The 22287-nt window shown below is 39.4% G+C and overlaps 1 protein-coding gene across 6 annotated transcripts in view; it reads left to right on the top strand.

The window, feature by feature from the left end:
- Pde1c (Phosphodiesterase 1c) overlaps positions 1-22287 on the top strand; it is a 474080-nt gene that overhangs the window by 189893 nt on the left and 261900 nt on the right. The window contains exon 1 of one of the 6 annotated variants that reach the window (XM_089727129.1): positions 11434-11686. The exons of 2 other annotated variants lie outside the window; for them this stretch is intronic. The gene's annotated coding sequence lies outside the window, so the exon portion shown is untranslated. Of the gene's footprint in view, positions 1-11433; positions 11687-22287 lie in introns of those variants that run through there. 3 more of the 6 variants (XM_089727132.1, XM_089727133.1, XM_089727135.1) reach the window with 3 other exon arrangements.

Here is a 22287-nt window from a genome sequence, read left to right as displayed (position 1 = left end):
CCACAAAATTAAGGTTTTCCGTCCAAAATTGTGTAGGCCGTTTAATTATGAAATGGTTAGAGGAGCGGGCGACAAAAAAGCCACTATTAATGAGGAAAAATGGTAAATTAAAGTACTACGTAATTGTTCAACATTATTTACGAAAGGCATCCTGATTTTTGTGTATTATACAAATTAATTTCGATCAAATAGGTAAAATAACAATAAATTCTATGCTTATAGAAATACGTTCGATAAATTAGTGTTCGCCGTGTCACAACTTCTCGCCTTAAGTATTCACACACTATAATATAATGCTTGAAGTAGATTGATACGTAAATCCAAGAAATATCTCACAGTTTGCCGGCGGCATCCACGTTGTGGTTTCTATTGGCGTGAGTAACAGTTCAAAAACAATGTGAGTTATGTAGTTTATGTTATTAGATAAATTAGTCAGTAAAATTCAGATTAATATTAGTGTATAAAGGAAGTGTCTAATTAGTTCTGATTTGCTGAAAAATGTATAAAAGCCGAACAGAATGAGAGCCCGTATCTTATGGGTATTCCGACGAAATGGTCCCTCGAGCCGAACGGAGATTACAATTAAATAATAATTATTGATATGTTACAGATTTTAGATCGTTTGATAGTCATTAGAAGCGTGTTTTGTCAATAAAATACATTATGTTATGAAACACCTAATTTTAAGCAGTTTTGGAGCGCGTAGATATTGTCACACTTTTATAGAGATATAAACACAGTTTTCAATCATTTTCTGGACTTTATGTTTTAAAGAACCTCCGAGGGCTCATACACAGACATAGGTTAGACGTGATAAGCAAAGTCAGACGTTAAAACGGGTTGCAGATTCATCTTGATATGTCCAAAAATAGTTCTATGATCTTCATGAACCACCATTTATGTCTGTCTGTATCTGTAACTTTTAGTATTCTATTTTATTAAGTAGCTGATAAGGATGGGCAATAGAAATAATTTTACTGATGATCCACTTTTTCAAACATTCCTAAAATAAATTAAATATATAGGTATAATTATGCAAAATATGCAACGGCTTTATGAAATGCAGTTCTGATTGTGAACTTTAAAAGAAATGTCATCTGATTTGTCAGTTTTTATTTATTTCACATCCCTTATATTCATTTTTTACTTAGCTTACTCTATTTTATGTCTTAAGTACTGATTGTAGAGATTTTATACAAACGCGTTGCTAAAAAATTTTTATAGACTGCTTTTTATTTAGTAACGCAGATACTACTGTTGCAATGAAACTGACATTTTTTCTTCATGTTTCAAGGAATTTGAAAGCATCGACGTTGCGAAATTGATAGGCCATAATATTCATTTAACATCAGCTAGATGATCGGGATTATGACCGCGATATTTCCTGTTCATTTATATCATATTTTTGTCAGAAAGTAAACACCAGTAAGCAAACACATTTAGTTTATTACAATAAAATTATTTTCATGAAGATACACTTCATTTCTTCATCGAATATACAAAGTTTGTGTTTTGAATTTCTATTGAAAACGGAAAATAAGGCTATGCTAGTGCAGAACAAAGTCGTTGAACACAGCTATTGAACTGTCAGCGCCGACATTGAAACCAAATAGACGATGTTTCGCCCGATACACGTAACGTACACTGCACGCCAAAATAAACAGCCGCACCTAATTATCGAAACGCGAATATATCGCGTATTTGAATTGTGTTTTACGTATTTCAAATAGATGGAACGTGGTTTGCTATGGATGTTCTTATTGTCACTATAACGTTGAGTCGAGTTCTCGAATGATAGAGAACTAGTAAAATACCTTTTTCTTATGGCTTAGATGGGTGGACGGATGGATGGATGGTGGATGGATGGGTGGATGGATACCTTGTCGGATATGGTATTTTTTTGGTTGCATACCCTTTTTTTTAACCTACCTATTTGCTGGTAGCCTAAGGGTCTATTTCAGCTTTGCCCGAGCTCATAGACTCCACCTGAGAGAATTTTCTAACACTAGCTCTAGCAAGAGCAGTGCTTCGCAGAATCTTCCATCAAATCGGATTCACGCCCCACTGAGAAGATCCGGAGAGAAACTCAGTGGACTGATAGTTGAAAATCAAAATTACCATTATCATCTAATCAAAAATATATGCTATTAGAAAATTACTTAGATTCTTGGAGACCACAGTCTTTAGGTTACGTTTTAGGAAAAACTAAGGCTTAGTCTATAAGGTTTCGAATATGTGACTACTTTCATGACAAATACACTCTAGAGAGGGCTGGTGGTCGTGGCGCCGACGACCGCCAGTCCGGCGTCCCGAGGGGGAGGGTGATGGGAGAGATGTGCTCCGCACTAAACGCTTCACTTTCCCCCCTTTGCCTTGTCATGAGTTCTGTCTCATGCGAGGTTTGGACGTTGGTTGTTGAGCGACAGGAGGTTTTAGTCAGTTCGACTCTGACATACCCCGCCCAGTATCCCCAGAAAAAAAAAAAAAAAAAAACCACTGCACTGAGTGGCGAGTCGAAAAGCGCGGTTTGGTTTTTTAGATTTCGTTATCAAAGTAACACAAAAGAAAAAAATATTGTAGAATAAAATAAAATTCGAAAAAAATTCACAAAAGTAAATTATAAAAAAATGTATCTGCGGTTATTATAATAAGTAAGATACATTCATATTACGGTCAGGTTTTTATGGAGCTACATATTACATCTTTTTTTTTCTGTAACTTCTACTTCTCTTTAATTATTATCTTGATCACTAGAGCTAGGAAGTATTGGCAACTTCACCAATACCACTATCCTGAAGATTTATATCAAGGCAAAATCGTACTCTAGGTATATTAAAGTAAGTATATACATACGGAAAACCAAACATGATTAAAATTATATTTAGCCCACCAGTTCCATCGAAACACTAAAAAACCATAGTTAATTAACGAAATTCTTCTTAAACGTGTTTTTTTTTTGTTTAAATGGGTGGACGAGCTCACAGCCGACCTGGTGTTAAGTGGCTACTGGATCCCATAGACATCTACAACGTAAATGCGCCACCGAACTTGAGATATAAGTTCTAAGGTCTCAAGTATAGTTACAACGGCTACCCCACCCTTCAAACCGAAACGAATTACTGCTTCACGGCAGAAATAGGCAGGGCGGTCGTATCTACCCATGCGGACTCACAAGAGGTCCTAGCACCAGTAAAATTAATTAAGTGTTAAAGCTATTACAGTCGAACGAATAGATTGATGATGTGTGAAAAACCAACAATGAACTTATATTCACTAAAAGTTAAGTAACTGAGGTAATCACAATTAAACACTTTTCGATTCAATCGCTAACTTTTTTCTGGAAGCTTGGAGATCGGCCAGCGGCACTTCTTTCACCCCGCCGATAGGCATTCCCCTCAAAGACCTACGAGGAATAACAAATAGGGATGTGCGAGCTGTCTATATCTATATATTAATACGTGAAGCAAAAACTTTGTATCCCTTTTTACGAAACTTGCGCGGACGGAGGAGTATGAAATTTTCCACACTTATAGAGAATATAGAGAAGAAGTGCACAATGCTGAAATTATTGTAAAATAATGCATAAAAGATACATTAAATCAATAAAGAAAACATTACACACACTACATACCATGTATTTGACGCACACACGCATGCATACTATTTATTGTCAAACTTTTGTTCTTGACGTCTGTTGTCAAATTGAGAATAGATTAAATATTGTTTGTCTTTGTTAATATTTTTTATAGTATAGTCTTGCGAAATTTGTGATTATAGAAGTATAAAATACAATCATAATAGTGTACAAACTTACAATTCCAATTAATTATAGTCGAATTTCGACTACTACGGGACCTCTAGTATATATCAATACGTGAAGCAAAAACTTTGTACCCCTTTTTACTAAGATTGGTATGGAATTTCCCACACTTATAGAGAATATAGCGAAGAAGTGCAGATTTTCTAATATTTTTTTCAAATTATCCATTGAGAATGCATTGAGCCAATTAAGGAAACATTACACACACTACCATCTATTTGACACATACACATACACTCTTTGTTTATTGTCAAACTTTTGTTATTGCTGAAAGTCTGTGGTCAAATTGAGAATAGGTTAATATTGTTTATCTATATATTAATACGTGAAGCAAAAACTTTGTATCCCTTTTTAAGAAAATTGCGCGAACGGAGGAGTATGAAATTTTCCACACTTATCTATACTAATATTATAAAGAGGAAAGATTTGTTTGTTTGTTTGTTTCGAATAGGCTCCGAAACTACTGAACCGATTTGAAAAATTCTTTTTCCATTAGAAGCCGACATTGTCCCTGATGAACATAGGCTACTTTTTTTATTTTTTTTGGTTTCATGTGTGTTTTAATGTTTCCGAAGCGAAGCGAGGGCGGGTCGCTAGTAGAGAATATAGAGAAGAAGTGCACAATGCTAATATATTTTTTAAATAATGCATAAAAGATACATTAAATCAATAAAGAAAACATTACACACACTACATACCATGTATTTGACGCACACACGCATGCATACTATTTACTGTCAAACTTTTGTTCTTGACGTCTGTTGTCAAATTGAGAATAGAATATGATTTATCTTTGTTAATATTTTTTATACTGTAGTCTTGGCGAAATTTGTGATTATAGAAGTATAAAATACAATCATAATAGTGTACAAATTTACAATTCCATTTAATTATAGTCGAATTTCGACTACTGTGGGACCTCTAGTCTTTATTAATATTCGTCTTTACTGTTATCTTAGTTAAATCTGTGACTATAGAGATATAATAGTCTTTGACAATATAACCATAATAATGTTCAAACTTATAATTTCAACTAATTATAGTCGAATTTCGACTACTGCGGGACCACTAGTACTCTTAAATACGCTCGCATAACCCCTTAGGCTACCAGCTTGGGTAGGTAAAAAATACACTTAAAATTTCATTCAAACACCTTTGTTTGTTTATAATCCATGAACTCATCGTAAACAAGAATTAATTGAAAAGTTTCCACCGAACACGATCTCGTCTTCGGCGAAGCCTACATTTTATATCGATACCATAATCAATCAGATGACAAGCTAAAAACTTAATGGGTCGCCCGCCAAAAATACTGTTTGTACATACACTCCACTGGCGTACAGTGTATTGGGTTACAGACTAAAGAAAACCAGACATCTCGTGCGTACAGTATAGATTAATGTCTTAAAAATAAGTTTCTATAAATACAATCATATATTAATGCGGTAATCCGTGCACATGTTTCCGTTTAATATGGGCCGAACGTATTGTTCTATTTGTTCCTAGAGCTAATTTAAAAAGAAGTTTGTTTATTGGAGTTTACTCCTTTAGAATCGATTTACATATATAGGCCCGGGGTATGAAAATTATGGGGACCAAAATCGTACTAGCATGTCACACGAAATGCGTTATGCGCATGTCACACGAAATGCGCGCCGGGCTGCTGCGCCGGCAGTCCGCCACAAAGCCTCGTACTGATCGCGCGTTTCTCTCATTATTGTATTTTCATATATTTGTTAGTCGTTTGTTTTGTGTCTCGTTAATTTGTTAATAATCTGTAGTGTATCGTGTTGTCGTAATATAGAACTATTTCTCGTATTGTTTCGTTTAATTTTTTATATCCAGTAAACTCCAGTCGTGCGTCGGAGCGGACACACACACTTTTTTTTCGTACAGATTTTATGTTAAGATACGATGTAACCTCTTGGGTCTACGCGCACTACTGCTATATTAAATAGAATTTATAGTATTATTATTATCATCACACAAAAAAAAAAGACTATCATATTTTCATGACAAATGTAAGGTTGTATAGTATTTAATTAAGCTATATATTTTTGTTTGGTCTCTGCTTGTAATGTAAGTTTCGATCGATTCAAAATGTCACTCTATTTAGTAGAACGTAGTAAAAACATCTTGAACGCTAGATTTATGGATAGTACTCGCGTTGCAAGCTGAATTTATGGCTATTCCATTTACTTCTATATACTAGTTTTTAGTTTTAAATAAGTAAATAATACAATTCAATTAATAATAAGATATTTACGGTTTTAAGACATTTGTTAAGTAAATAAATATTTTTCTCTTCCGACATATCATGAGATTTTTTTGAGTGTCAGCAAAACAAAATCCTTATCGATGCATAATTAAACAAGTAAATTATACTAATACTTGTAATCTTTTTTCTCTGCCTTTGTTGGTAACGAATACATCATCATAATCATCATCATCATCATCAGCCCCCAGTCTTCCACTGGTGGACATAGACCTTTCCCAATTCACAACACTGAGCCCGTTCTTCGGCTCTTCTCATTCATCTCCTGCCGGCCACGGCAGCGAATACGAAAATACGAAAATAATTTAAATTCAAACGCTTTTTAGTAACAATTTTTTTTCCTCCCTATTGTAGTAACCTCGAGGGGTTTTTCTAGATTCACCGAGATATTAGGTGAGCTCACGGGGCTCAAACCGGAGGTGTTGCTAACACTGGTCCTAGCAATAGCAGTGCTTCGCGGAATCTACCACCGGATCGGAAACGCGACCCACCGAGAAGATCCGGCGAGAAACTCAGTGGGCTGTGTCTATGGGTTCATTTACTCGTCGAGTCCTTCGTCACAAGCGACTGGTTCGGCGAGGACGTTGACCGGTGCTTGAGGTACCTAAAAGCACCGTTAATGGATCAGGAGGATCCGTAATGACGTGTTTAGGGTGACGTCGACTGCTTACCATTCGGTCCACAGGATCGGGTATGTAATTTCTGGCGACCACAACAAGAGGGTTTTCATGTCGTGCCGCCTTCTCAAAGTGTAGATTGTAGATACTTACTGATTGAGTCAAGCTCTAGGTCATCATCATCACGGTCTGTCGAGCAGGGCATGGGCTCTGGCCCTAACTGAAGATGGTTTGGGACCTGCACTTCGAAGGCTTTTTAGCAAATGCCTCCGAGAGGGCAGGTTCCCGGAGCCGTGGCGTACGGGCCGGCTGGTGCTCATCTCGAAGGACGGTCGCCCTAGAGATGAGCCCTCCGGGTATCGCCCGATAGTCGTGTTGGACGAGGCCGGTAAGCTCCTTGAGCGTATCGTTGCCGAGCGTCTTGTTCAGCACCTGGAGAATATTGGGCCGAATCTAGCGTCCAACCAATTTGGCTTCCGGAGAGGTCGGTCGACCGTGGACGCGGTCTTGCGCGTCCGTGACCTTACCGACCAGGCGTGCTCTGGGGGGGGCGTGCTATTGGCTGTGTCAATCGATATAGCCAACGCCTTCAACACGATCCCCTGGAGTACGATCATGGAGTCATTACGATTTCACCGCGTGCCCACCGGTCTCCGCAATCTGATCGAAGATTATCTCTCAGGGCGGGCTGTAATCTTCCCCGAGCGGAGTGGGTGGGGACGGAAAACAGTGTCGCGGGGAGTTCCACAGGGGTCGGTACTGGGTCCGCTCCTGTGGGATATAGGCTTTGACTGGGTCCTCCGTGGGGCTAACCTGCGTGGCGTCGAAGTGGTTTGCTACGCTGACGACACGCTGGTGACGGCCCGCGATGACGACTACCGGTCAGCAGCCATCCTGGCTGTAGCAGGTGTAGCGACTGTGGTGAGTCGAATAAAGAGACTCGGCCTCGAGGTGGCCCTTCATAAATCCGAAGCAGTGTGCTTCCACTCGGCTCGGGAGGGGCCGCCTCAAGGCGCGAATCTCGTAGTCGGGGGTGTCACCATTGCTGTCCAGCCGAAGCTCAAGTATTTGGGCCTTGTGTTGGACAGCAAATGGAGATTCGACCACCATTTCAAAATGCTGGTTCCAAGGCTGATGGGGACGGCGGGTGCGCTGACCCGTCTTCTTCCCAACACCGGTGGATGCAGCGCCGGTATCCGGCGACTGTACCTGGGGGTGGTGCGCAGTATGGCCCTGTACGGTGCTCCCGTGTGGTCGCCCGCACTTACCGCGCGAAACGCGGCTCTGCTGCTCAGAGCTCAGCGGGCGCTCGCGGTGAGGGTCATCAGGGGGTACCATACCATCTCTCAGGATGTGGCCTGTGCCCTCGCCGGATCCTTACCGTGGGACCTCGAGGCCGAAATCTTGGCCGCGACATACCGACGGAGAACACAGTCCTCGACTCGGGAACGGACACCCGGCCCGTCGGTTGTCGATCGATGGAGGCGTGCTGCGCGTGGTCTGGCGTATGCCAAATGGAGAGAGCGCTTGCTGGAGGAGCTCGGCCGAACTTCGGCCACTCGTCAGCGCACGCTCGAGGCACTGGTGCATGTGCTGGAGGCATGGTCGGACCGGCGACACGGTGAGCTCTCCTTTCGCCTCACCCAGGTCCTTTCGGGGCATGGATGCTTCGGGAGGTATCTGTGGAGAGTCTGCGGAAGGGAGCCACATCCGGGCTGCCACCAGTGCGGGCACCCGAACGATGACGCCCAGCACGCGCTAGAAGCGTGCCCACGGTGGGAGCACCCGCGGCGAAACCTCGTCGCGGTGTTGGGGCAGGACCTCTCTTTGAGGGCTATCGTCGCCCGTATGGTAGAGGACCGGAGTTCGTGGGAGGCCATGGCTGGGTTCTGTGACTTGGTCATGGCGCTTCGTGAGGCTGAGGAGCGCGAAAGGGAATGGGATCCCTCTTCGGCTCCTCAGCGCAGAAGGCGGGGTGGACGGCGCGTGCGAGAGGCCGCCGCTCAGCCCTCGTAGGGACTATCGAGTGCCGGGCGCCCCCGCACCGGACTGTTGGTCCGGTGGTGAAGCGGTGCAAGGTGGCTCCTGTGCGCCGCTCACGGTGTGTCTCCCGAGACGAGGTTCTACGGGGTTTTCCCGGGGATGAAATCCCGTCTTAACACCAGTACGGGTACCGCCTAAGGCGAGACTTTCGGCGCGCATCGCGGTACCGTTACTTTCGTGTAGTCGGTGTGGTGGAGCTCGATGGGGTTTAGTCGGTAGTCGTTCTGCGGGGCAAGTGCTTCGCGCGCGCCTTTTTCAAGGCGTAGTCTCCTGTGAGAAATTGGGGGAGGTGAAGGACCTCGGTTCTTCTCTTCTCCCCTTCTTCCTCTCAGGAGGCGCCCCGGAGTCCGACATAACCCGGTCCGTTACCCCCCTCGACCGGGAATCCGTAAATGGATTCCCCAGCGTTAAAAAAAAAAAAAAAAAAAAAAAAAAAAAAAAAAAAAAAAAAAAAAAAAAAAGGTCATCATGGAGATTTCTTAGGAACCATGGTGCTTTGACAACTATCCTGCAATGGTAACTAACAAAGATTTTCCATCGCTTATAGCGATATATATATATACTATACGGGGCAAAGTCCTGGACAATTAAGGCATCCGAGCGCAAGAAAATAAACGCATTTGAAATGTGGTGCTGGAGACGAATGCTCAGAATTCCGTGGACGGCCAAGAGGACAAACAAATCTATCCTGGATCAGCTTCGCATCCGAGTCAGGCTCTCAACAATCTGTTACCAGAGGATCCTCAGCTACTTCGGTCATATTGCCCGCCGACAGTCAGATAACTTCGACAAACTGATTTTGACGGGCAAAGTAGAAGGAAAGAGAACCCGCGGCCGATTACCTAGTCGTTGGTGTGATCAAGTAACCGCTCTAACTGGGTTGCCAGTCGCAACCGCCATTCGAGCAGCTGAGGACCGGACGAGATGGAAACAGCTCACGAGACAGGCAACGGTCAAGTTTCAGGGACACGACCTTCAGCAATGAAGAAAGCGACGAAGAAGAATAGCAAGCAAGCGCATTCGCTTAACAGATCACACGCGGATCTGCTACTGTACGACCATTTAAACATACCAAATTAATAAAAGGTTTTATTTTAGTACTATGATATGGGTTAACATAACCAAACGCTTGTCTGTAATCGTGCAAAGTATTCGGGAAATGATTAAATTACCACAAAAAGCGCGGAGCGACGAATGATCGCAATAAAGCGTTATGACGTTAGGGCGTACACTCAAATCGCAGTCATTACTCGGAACGACTCTATTAACCGTGTTTTTGTTGATATTACGCTCAAACTTCCGTGTAACGGTAAATAGAGACTTCCTTGTTAAATCTTCCTGTCACTTTTCAGGCATTTAAACTTTTTTCTTTGTGAGTAAAATTAAAATTATCATTATTTATTTGCTAGGGACACACAACTGGATAAAACCTACACACATTATCATGAAGCTTAAATAGAAAAATTAATACACTATTATTTTGGGTGTACCTAAACTAAAATGGTGGATGAAAGGCGATTGCATGGAGCAGAGATGTGAATGTTGCTATGGATGTGTGGAGTAACGAAAATGGATAGAATACGGAATGAATATGTTAGAGGAAGTCTGAAACTGGAACTGGAAGTCTGATGAAGTGATACCTGTGACAGAGAAGCTGAGAAGTGGGCGAAAATTAAGTTGATAAGACATTTTTTTTATGATTGAAAGGTTACTGGTGGCCCGGAGGCCTTTCCAGTTTCACCAGGACAGGTGGGTGAGCAAAAGCTCAGCTAGGAGGAGTGGGATTTGCTAACAACTGCCCGAGTGCCTCCGAAGGAGACCTAACAACTCAAGAGCAATTGCTTCTCGAATGAATCTACTACCGGATCGGAACCGCGACCCACTAAGAAGATCCGACGAGAAACTCAGCAGTCTGATGCATGGGTTCGGGTTGCACGTTGACCTCTTTGTCAAGTTCGACGGTTACCGGGGTTCCTCAGCCTGCTCCTAGTGTTAGAACTGAAGGTATCTAATGCAACAGTTATTGGATCTGGTCAATCCGTAAGGACGTGAAGGTAACGGAGTGTTAACTATGAATGTGGAAGGATATAGAGGAAGAGGTAGACCTAACAAGAAATGGATGGATTGCGTGAAAGACGATATTTGTAAGAGCGGAGTGAGCGAAGATATAGTATATGATAGAGGAGTGTGGAAGGAGAAAATAAGTTGCGCCGACCCCAGTTGACTGGGAGAAGGGCAAGAGAATGATGATTGGGCGTAAACACAACTTGCTTTTAGGACAAGGTAGGTTGTGTTAAAAGTCGTCAGAGGCTGACTAATTTTTATTAAATAATTAAATAACAATACATATGTATATAAAAAAAACTAGGAAAATAAAAGCATAAACTGAAAAGCAGATAAAGCTTAAAGCTCATTATTTATTTATTTAAAGTCTATTTGAATGTCCAAAAAATATTCATTTGAAATAAAACTCGAAAGGCCTACAAAGAAATTCCATATTAAGTAAAATGTTAAAAGCATCTGAGAAAGAAAGTTGAGAGAATCTTAAAATATTAAAAAAAATGGGCTCCAGTAACCACTTAAAACCAGCAACCCATCTAAACAATAAAAAAAAGTCCTACCTCAAGAATAACGTTTTTAAAGTGATATCAGGTATGGTTGTCTACCTATAATGCAAAGGTAATAAAAAATAATTGTAATATAGCACTGTTGGAGCGCAATGCAGCTACGTTAGCAGTCGTTTCGGAGCCTATTCGCAGCAGAAGCCGTCAGACGCGCCGATAACGTTTCAGGGAAAGCACGGCTTCCCGTGTTACGTGACCAGTCCGTATTTTCCTAAGTTCGCGCGGTTTTGGGTGCGACTTCTCGCGTACTGACAGTGAATTTCAAACGAAGAACAAAGTGATTTTGTTTTAGAAGAAACATGTGGAGGTTCGATCTATAAACTTGTTTTGTGTTTATTATTAAAATACTTTTTGTATACGTTGCAACGTTACGCAATTTATGATTGGATTACGAGCACGCTATGAATGTCCGGCATCGAAGCCGTAAAGGAATAAATTATGATAATGATTCAGTTTATACGCGGCTTTTGTATGCAAAATTATTATGTATATTCATAATCGCATATACCATCAAGTATAAATTGCATTAATAAGATGAAAATTTATTAAAGCACAACCGTTTTAAAAATTCAATTATGATGAAACAAAATTAAAATTGTAATGGAGTTTAGTTTGAAACAAGCGCTCGCTTTGAAATTCCCAAATTTCGGAAGGATAAAAAGCCGAAACTTTTTCAAAGTATTACTAAACTTTTCTAATAAAGCCAAAGTTAAGTTTGGTAAATAGATTCTTATGTATTGCGAGGAGGTGAAGTAAAGGATTATATTATAAAAATGTTGATGATACTTTGAAATATGCCAATAATTTACGCGCGACCATAATTATAATAATCATATAATAATTATAATACTTCATTATACTAATGAATACATATAAGAACAAATATTCATCCTGTATATGGATGCCAAGAAAGACTTTTTTATTAATTTATTGAATAAACGGGTCAATAAGTCACGGTTCGTCATGAGTTCAATAGACCTAGCCTGAAACGCGAGCCTCTCAATAATATAGTTGAGGTTGTCCAGGGCAGTCCCAACCCTTGAAGCTGAAATCGAATACCGCTTTGTAGCAGAAATATGCAGGGAGACGGTACGTAGCCGTGTGCGCTTATAATACAGCATACAACCGGTAATTACGCAATTTTTCTTTTTTTTTTGTTGGTTCGATTTTCACATTATTTTTATTTCGAATTGCAAAAAGAGACAGAGCTTTGAGGCTTACAAAACATCTCACCTGAAAAGCGTAATTAACTATAGTTAAACTGAGACGTTAATTTAATAACAGTTTTATTTTAATTAAAATATTTTTACTTTAAATCTCTAAATAATAAAAAAATTTAACATTTTCTTCACATCTACCCTGATACTAATCGCAGCGTTTGATGTAAAAATATATGGCTAATCATTATTATCTATGGTTAGCTCTTCCAAAATTTGGCTCAAAATCGTTTCCGGTATAGAACTGGCGCTACGCGAAGTTTCCTAAAGAAAACTATTCTATTAATTTACCGTTTTATTCAAAATGTCAATGATATTTCCTGACACGCCTCAATTCCCAATACTTAAAGGAGTTTCTAGTAAAATCGCTATGTCTAAAAACTCAGACGGACATCAGGCAAAATAAACAAAATGTAAGTTTTTAAGCTGCATTGTTCTTACAACCATACCTCAAATGCATGGTAGCTCTGATTTTAATCTGATTATGACAGAGTTACACAAAAATATGAGTTTTACGTCATGTAGATATTGGCTTTAGCAAACGATTTTCGGTCTGTCCGTGGTATCGAGTATGGACGTTGAAATGTTCAATCACCGCCCACCGGCATTTACAGCATCTCAACATCTACTAATAGATAGATATGCTGTCAGTATTTAGGGAACGAACCACGTTAAATCGGGACTTGAATTTGTTTTATTATAATCGAAATAAAAATACGATTTAAGAATGTATTCTTCATTTTCTAAAAAGTCCAATGCAAATATAACGAGATCGCTGTAACTACATCGAGACACAAGTCTCGTATATTACTGCTGTACCATATTTTTATGTCATACATAGTCGTGGAAACTCTTCAAACGTATAGACGGAAAACGAAATGATATTTAGTTGATGACTTGCCATAATATACCTAGCTTGTTACAGATTCCTTATACGAGTCAACAATAATGTGCCATTCCATTGCACATTGAGTGCAGTAGAAAAAAAAGTCTTGTAGCACTTGGGGACTGCCGCGGTAAAGCTATTGCGGAATATTTTTTATCAACTTATGCAATTATAATTAAACAATAATAGTTTTATATTAAAACAATAATAAATAAGACCACGCTATATTTATAAACATTAACAAAAGCAAAACATTAACTGTCCCCTTCACACTCATAAGCTAGACCGCGCGAGAGAGAAATGGGCAGACTTTTCATTATGCGCATGCAGTGCGACGTCACGCCGCGCGCTTATTCACAAACACTACACAAGCGCAACGTGTGAATGTGTTGAGCGCGAGCTACATGGTAGGCGGATGGGGGTGTTAGGTTTTATTTTCGTTACGAAATTTCTTGATTCGGTCGCCGCGATCAAAGCCCGCGATAAAAGCTATGCAATAGCTTAAAAACCTATTAATTTATTTCTGTATTATCGTCATATTTCGCGAGGCAATCTATAATTAAAACGGTTTTTACGATTCTACATCGCGTTTATTATTTTTATGTCGTTCTTCAATAATTCGATAATCGATAGATCAAGCCGTAAACAATGGTTTAGAACAGAAATTGATTTCAATGGTTTTACCGCAGAAAGAAAACGCCCGATCTATTTTGTTAAGGATAAATTACTGTCTCAATTCCACGTCTTTTCCACTTTACTTCACTTAGCGCAGGTCGCTCTTAGAGTTCATTTGCCGGCTTAAATCACCATAAACTTCATTCGTTCTCAAGGATTTGCGACAGTGAATTACTTGAAGAACTGTTTTTCTTGGTTACGTAGCTTTACCAAAAAATAGGCTTAGACTGATTTCTTCGGCACTCTTACACTGAGACTTAAAACTTCGATTGTGATCAAGTAGATTATGATCGTAGTAATAAGTATGACATGTATTTTGACCGAAAATGTGGACATGTGTTTATATACACAATTGTACTGCTCATAGCTAAATTCAAAATAATTTCGTGATGACCCTTAGAATTTGGCTATAGCTGAAAAGCGAACACCGTAGCGCGGAAATGCGAAGAAAAAAAGGACGTTATTATACTTTTACTACCAATTGAAAAGGTGATGTATTTTTTTTATCAATCTATTAACTTGTTTTTTCAGACCAGACCAACTGGCAGTGACATTCTCCAGCGAATCAATGAGACCTTTGATAGGCATAATAGATTTCTTTACAATGTATCAAAGTATCAGAAGACCATCAAAAAATCAAGATCATCAGACATCAAAGGGTCAACATAAAAGAAAACCTTAATTTTCGCACGGAATTTCATAGACGTTAACACCATTGATCTTTCAACGACTTGATATTGTTCTACTTTTCTTTTTATTGTCCTTGTAGACACACGAACATACGGCCCACCTGATGGTGAGTGGTTACCGTCACCCATTGACTTCAGTAACGCCAGGGGCAGAGCCAAGTCGCTGCCTACCGTTAAGTACTCTCCACAAGCCTCGTTTGAAGAAGGTTAGGTACATAATATGTCCATCTTACTTCATCTCGCGTGATATCAATTTACAAATCTAATAGCTTGGGAGACAGAACATTTTGCAGTTACATCAATTTACAAATCTAATAGCTTGGGAGACAGATCATTTTGCAGTTACATCAATTTACAAATCTAATCTAATAGCTTGGGAGACAGATCATTTTGCAATTACGATGTGTTTTTGTATACTTATAATTTAGTAACACACAATGCGATACCATCGGTTGATAGAGCTCTTGTACTACAAAAGGCATACTCTTATCTAAGCTTTAGACATTCAACGGAGACAAGCTTCGATTTCCGCCTGTATTCAGTATACATACAAAAGAGACAGAAACAAAACACAGGTTTCAATTTTAATAAAGGTTCAGAAGTAGATCAAACACAGGTCCCTTACAAATACCGATACCAATTACCGATACTAACCAATGATATAAAGTTTTTATTTTTATTTTTAATTGCTTAGATGGGTGGTCGAGCTCACAGCCCACCTGGTGTTAAGTGGTTACTGGAGCCCATAGACTTCTACGACGTATATGCGCCACCCACCTTGAGATATAAGTTCTAAGGTCTCAAGTATAGTTACAACGGCTGCCCCACCCTTCAGACCGAAACGCATTACTGCTTCACTTCAGAAACGGGCGGGTTGGTGGTACCTACTCGCGCGGACTCACAAGAGGTCCTACCACCAATAAAAAGTTGTTTTCAGTATAATCATTGTACTTAGGGCCTTATTGTAAGTATTTGTGCCACTAAAAAATACCGTTCCGGTCTTCAGGTTGGAACGGTTTTTATTCCAATGGAACAGAGAGATCAACCTAATATCTGCGCAACGTATCTGCACGTCCTTACGATTGCATCATACATTGCATTAGACACCTATAGCTCTAACACTAGGAGTAGGGACCCCAGTAACCGTACTCGTTGAACTCGGCAAAGAGTTCGATATGCAACCTAACCTAAGCATCAGCCCGCTAAGTTTCTCGCCGAATCTTCTCAGCGGGTCGCAATTCCGACCCGGTAGTAGATTCATTCTCGAAGCAGTTACTCTTGAGTGGTTAGGTCTCCTTTGGAGGCGCTCGGGTAGCTGTTAGTAAATTCCACCCCTCCTGGCTAAGCTCTTGCTCGCCCACCTGCCCTGGTAAAACTGGAAAGGCATCCGGGCCACCAGTAATCTCTCAAACATAAAAAGAAAGTTCATAATTATATTCTTAAGTATGCGGGAACTTATCGCAATCTTTCTACGTTAATTACAAGAGTAGCATGAAATTAGGCGATTGCAATCGATGAGCTCACGACTCACCAAGTCACCGAAGCCTATAGACCTCAACAACATAAATGCCACTACCCACCTTGGGACACGAGTTCTAAGTCTCAATTTCAATTTGAAGTCGTCGTGGCCTAAAGGATAAGACGCCGGACGTCTTCTGCATTCGTGTTAAGCGATGCACGGGTGTTCGAATCTCAGGCGAGTACCAATTTTTCTAATGAAATACGTACTCAACAAATGTTCACGATTGACTTCCACGGTGAAGGAATAACATCGTGTAATAAAAATGAAACCCGCAAAATTATAATTTGCGTAATTACTGGTGGTAGGACCTCTTGTGAGTCCGCGCGGGTAGGTACCACTGCCCTGCCTATTTCTGCCGTGAAGCAGTAATGCGTTTCGGTTCGAAGGGTGGGGTAGCCGTTGTAACTATACTGAGACCTTAGAACTTATATCTCAAGGTGGGTGGCGCATTCATGTCGTAGATGTCTATGGGCTCCAGTAACCACTTAACACCAGGTGGGATGTGAGCTCGTCCACACATCTAAGCAAAAATAAATTACAGTATAACGGCTTCACGGCAGAAATAGGCAGGGCGGTGGTACCTTCCCGTGCTAACTCATAAGACGCCCTGCCACCAGAAATATACCCTTCTTAAATAACGATTATATATAATCACGAAGGATGAACCTAATTTTTCATAAACAAAAATCCAAATATAAACCAAACGATTCACAAACCACACAGCGTGGAAACGGATTCCGAGTCTTTCGGCCGTCAGCGGGTATGTTTAATATCAATCAGCCAGCTTTCCATCAACAAGGCGATGCTATAATCTATACTAATTTAAACATAAAAATAGAATTCTTATTTTTTCGTTCGACGTATACACACGTTGCATAAATAATTACGTGAATCGTAATCGGGATTGAATAGAACGCTTTCTTGTGAATGATTTCTCCGTATAACCTTTTTTTTTTATTGTTTAGATGGGTGGACGATCTCACAGCCCACCTGGTGTTAATTGGTTACTGGAGCCCATAGACATCTACAACGTAAACGCGCCACCCACCTTGAGATATTAGTTCTAAGATCTCAGTATAGTTACAACGGCTGCCCCACCCTTCAAACCTAAACGCATTACTGTTTCACGGCAGAAATAGGTGGGGCGGTGGTACCTACCCGTGCGGACTCACAAGAGGTCCTACCACCAAGTCAAGTCCGCAAATGGAGGTTTGGTAAATTAATCTGTGAAGTACATGAGACTGTCGTATGTTTTGTTCTATTTATTTATTTTAACGCCTCATGTGTTTTTCACCATATAAACTTAATTACACATATTTGTGGTTCTCGTGATTTCCAAGCCCTTACGCCACAACTTTTTCTTAAAAATAATGATAAACCCATTTAAATAAATTTATTAACATGTTTGAAAACTCCTTGTAACAAACTAAAAGTTCTGAAATTTCAAGTTATTAATAAGGCGACTGAACTAGGTATGCCGCGGTATTTGAGGACTTCGATACAAAGAATATAAGTAGAAGTTTTGATGACGTCTTCCCTGGCATCACGGCTGATGCTATTGACGGATGATAGATGACCTTTGACGTATATAATGCATGGTACCCAAAAAGAAATCAAGCAATTCGCCCATCTGAGCACTCCAATTACTACAAATTAGGATTGTAGTCATAAATACATATATGTAAAATTTGGATCGTAGCGCATTAAGTAAAACTGATTCGCTATTTTAGATTTATTGTTATCATCATAAATCTTCCCTATTATAATAACAAAAAAACATTATTGACACCTTTTTCACACATCGCTCCCTTTATCGTCCTCGCCATCTTGCTTTTCTCGGTGTATTTTTTGTTTTTCCTCCCTTTCTTATCGTTTTCTCTCACCCACACCTTAACGCTCCGTTCCACACTCTTTTATACATTCCATTCATTCTCATCCTATATAAGCATACGTAATAGACTGAAAAATATTGTATCATCATTGAAGACACATAAACTTTAGACCTCAGGCAAAAATGATCAATACCAATGTATTTGTTAGACATCAATGATTCACCCGGTATTCTTTAAGCTTAAGCTAGCTGCTCAAACTAGCTTGATATGCTAACATCAGAATAAAACATATATAACCTTTAAGCTTTACACATTTTAGGTGCTTGCCTCTTAATTCTATTAGGGCCAGCTTCGGAGGCGCCATGTTAAGTTCGTAATTATTGAAACAAGGTGTGCAACGGTGTAATAGAAGAAAGCGCTTTCAGGGACCAGTCTGCTTATTGTATTATATTTAGCAGGCATAATTTTTCCTCATTAACTTTCTACATATATTGTCAATATTATAGTATACTTAAGCGCAATAAAGTGTATCGTATTGTATCAAATCTATCTTATATATATAAAAATGAATTGCTGTTCGTTAGTCTCGCTAAAACTCGAGAACAGCTCAACCGATTTGGCTAATTTTGGTCTTGAATTATTTGTAGAAGTCCATAGAAGGTTTAAAGGGTAGATCAATATAAAAATGCTCGGAATTATATAAAAACAAACAATTTTGTTTTTCCTTTGATGTGTCCCCCGTCGGACGGATTCCTTTTGTTTTTTTTTTAAGTTTATAATATACAAAAGTTTAGGTATTTTATTTATCGATTGAGACACTACGAAGTCTGCCGGGTCAGCTAGTAAATAAATAAAAATGTAATTTTCCCGAGGCCATAAATATTTACTAATGGATAACTATACGTACAAGAACTAGCCTGGTTAAAAGCGTTAAAGCTTATTGGTTCATTCCATGTTTAACAAGAAATAAACTATCCGTTTTAACACATCATCGCATGACACTGCCTCATTGTAATGGAGCGAACGTAATTACAAATAGACGACGTCACTGTCATGACGGAATGGCACAGTCATTTAAAAAAATTGGCACGGCTTACTTCCGAGCCCAAAGCTAGCACACATTTTACGAGCTCCAGCTATTATAATCTTATGAATACTTATGTCATACTTTATGCACATAACAAAATCTGTATAGGTGTACTCAATTCTATGGGCATTATTTCTCAGGCGAAGATACATACACAGTGGTGCATTTTTTTGTTGCTTAGATGGGTAGACCAGTTCACGGTCCACCTGGTGTTAAGTGGTTACCAGAACCCATAGACATCTCCAACGTAAATGCCTTAAACCTTGAGACATGAGTTCAAAGGTCTCAGTTCAGTACAACGGCTGCCCCACCCTTGTGCTTGTGTAAAATTGTAGACGACATTGAAATCTTTGAATCATTTTGTCTTTAGAGTTCAAGCTTAGAAACATACGTAGATAAATCGCGAAAAAACTATTATTAGTAATCGAGTAAAAAAAAAGGCAACTTACATTAAAAATACCGCAGTAAAATAATGAAAATTATATCACACTCATCAATTATATCACATCAATTTATAATTTGCTTGACGGATATAATCGTTATTTGATGATTGAGAAATCAATAATTAAAAAACTACTCGAAGAAAGAAAGAAATCTTTGCTTTACTAAAGTGACAACATACAACGAATTCGTGGCAACAACAGGAAAAACGAAGGTTTTCGATTTATATAGAGATGAGACACGCGTGATGCGAACTAACAAAAGTAAATTACTTCGTACGAACAAAGAAAAGATTGAGAGAGAGAGTATTCTTTATTGTACACCCAAAAAATAAGCAATGCGAAACATTAAATAAATAAATAAAGTACAATTGGCTGTCTTATCACTAAGGGCAATCTCTTACAGACAACCATCAGGTGGACAAGAATCATTTGAAACCGAATTACACGCGGTGTACCAATCAATTGAAATATATTTATACACAAACGCACATACAGATATACATATATATGCACACACTTCTACATACACAAATACTATCCACATATACCTAGTCAGGTCATAAATTCTCACATGTTTAATGTAAAATAATTGAAACAAGTTTATTCATTATGTAACCATTCATATACCAAAATGAACTTAACAAAACATAGATTCTTATGACACTAAAGTTTATTCAAAATGACCTCCGTGATTTTGAATACAGGCCTTCAATCTGCGCGGCCAGTCGTCTATCGCAGCACGAACGAGGTCCATGTCAATATCGGCGGCTGCCTTAATCAAGGATGTCTTGAGTGACTCCAAATTGGGATGAGGCTTTGAGCACGCCTTTTCCTCCAAGTGTTGCCATATCTTGTAATCTAACGGATTCAAATCTGGACTGGAGGAGGGCCAGTCTTCGTGCCGGATGAAGTCGATTTCACGCGCCGCCAGCCAGTCTTGTGTGCTCTTCGCTCTATGAGCTGGCGCCGAATCTTGTTGGAATACCCAGTGCCTGTTATTGAACATGGTATGAGAAACAGGTTCCACAAGGTTCGTCAGGACTGTATTTTGATACACAACTGCATTCGTTTTTACACCTTTCTCACAAAAATGTACCTCTGTTAAGCCCCAATAAGAAACTCCCAACCATACCATGAGCGAGGATGGAAAATGACCTCGTTGGACATGCGGAATACGGATTCTCGCTTCTTCACTACTGTGTGCGTACACCTTATCATTTTGTTTGTTGTAGCTCTCTTCTACGGTAAAAATTTTTTCATCCGAAAAAAGAATATCCCGATTTTTTTTTCCCGCGTACCGCTTCAACAAAGCGCGGCATCTCTTCAGTCTCAGGTCCATTAGACGAACATTCAAACGATGTTCTGTTTTTCTTCGATATGCCCGAAGCCCTAAGTCTTCATTTAACACCCTTTTCACCGTGGTTCTGCTTAACCCCATCTGAAGGGCCAACAGTTTCTGCTTACGTTTGGGATTTCTTTGAATTCGCGCCTTCACAGCTTTTATCACTGCTGGAGTCCTAACAGACCGAGGGCGACCACTTCTTGACCTGTCATCTACACTAGAGTCTTCATTGTATCGTTTGATGGTACGATAAACGAATCTTTTGGTTATATTCAAATTTTTCAGTATATTAAAAATTTTTCAGTATATTAAAAATTTGAATTGGCGCGTAACCGCAACGATGCAACGCAATAACTGCAACACGGTCTTCTTTAAGCGTCCACTCCATATTTAAAAATGAGTAAAATTCTAAAAGTATACATTTTTATTTTCATGAACAATTCGAAATTCGAATTCAATAAAAAAATTTGTGGCCAGCATTCTAAAAGAAAAGTTTTTACTGTGTGACAATACTTATGACCTGACTAGTTATATATATTATGTATGGTATATATATATTTATAAATATACATACAAATACACAATGTAATATAATAATAATTTTGCTTATATTTATTTTATTTATTTTACTTATATTTATAAAAAGTTCATTGAAGCATCCAAATGCCAACATTCCTCAGTCTGTCTCATTATTATTTACTTTTTTCTTTCATATGAACGAGCTAATATATAATATAATAAACGAGCCCACCTGGTGCTAAGTAGTTACCGGAATATATAAACATCAACAAAGTAATTGCCACCATCGACCTTGAGACATAAGTTCTAAATCTCATTTTAATGATACAACGGCTGCCCCATCCCTCAAACTTAAACGTACAGCTGCTTCACGACAGGAATAGGCGGAAATAGGCGGGCACAAATTTCCCTACCACCAGCAAACGTTATTACGTATATTTACTCCGGTAACGATTTAACACCAAGGTGGCCATCGTCTACCCATCGGGGAAAAAAGAAAAGTTGGTATATTAGGTACTTATCTTTATGCGCTTAAGTCGAATATTTATTAGTAACTAGTTCACTCGGCAGACTTCGTAGTGCGTCAATCGATAAATATAAGACCTAAGCGTTTGTATAAAATAAACTTAAAACAAACAAAAGGAATCCGTCCGACGGGGGACACATCAAAGGAAAAACAAAATTGTTATTTTTATT

The sequence above is a fragment of the Bombyx mandarina genome, chromosome 04 (genome assembly GCF_030267445.1).
Source record: "Bombyx mandarina strain Sakado chromosome 04, ASM3026744v2".
NCBI lineage: Eukaryota > Metazoa > Arthropoda > Insecta > Lepidoptera > Bombycidae > Bombyx > Bombyx mandarina.
The sequence above is the reverse complement of the archived record's forward strand: the minus strand, read 5'-3'. Positions and strand labels throughout refer to the sequence as shown.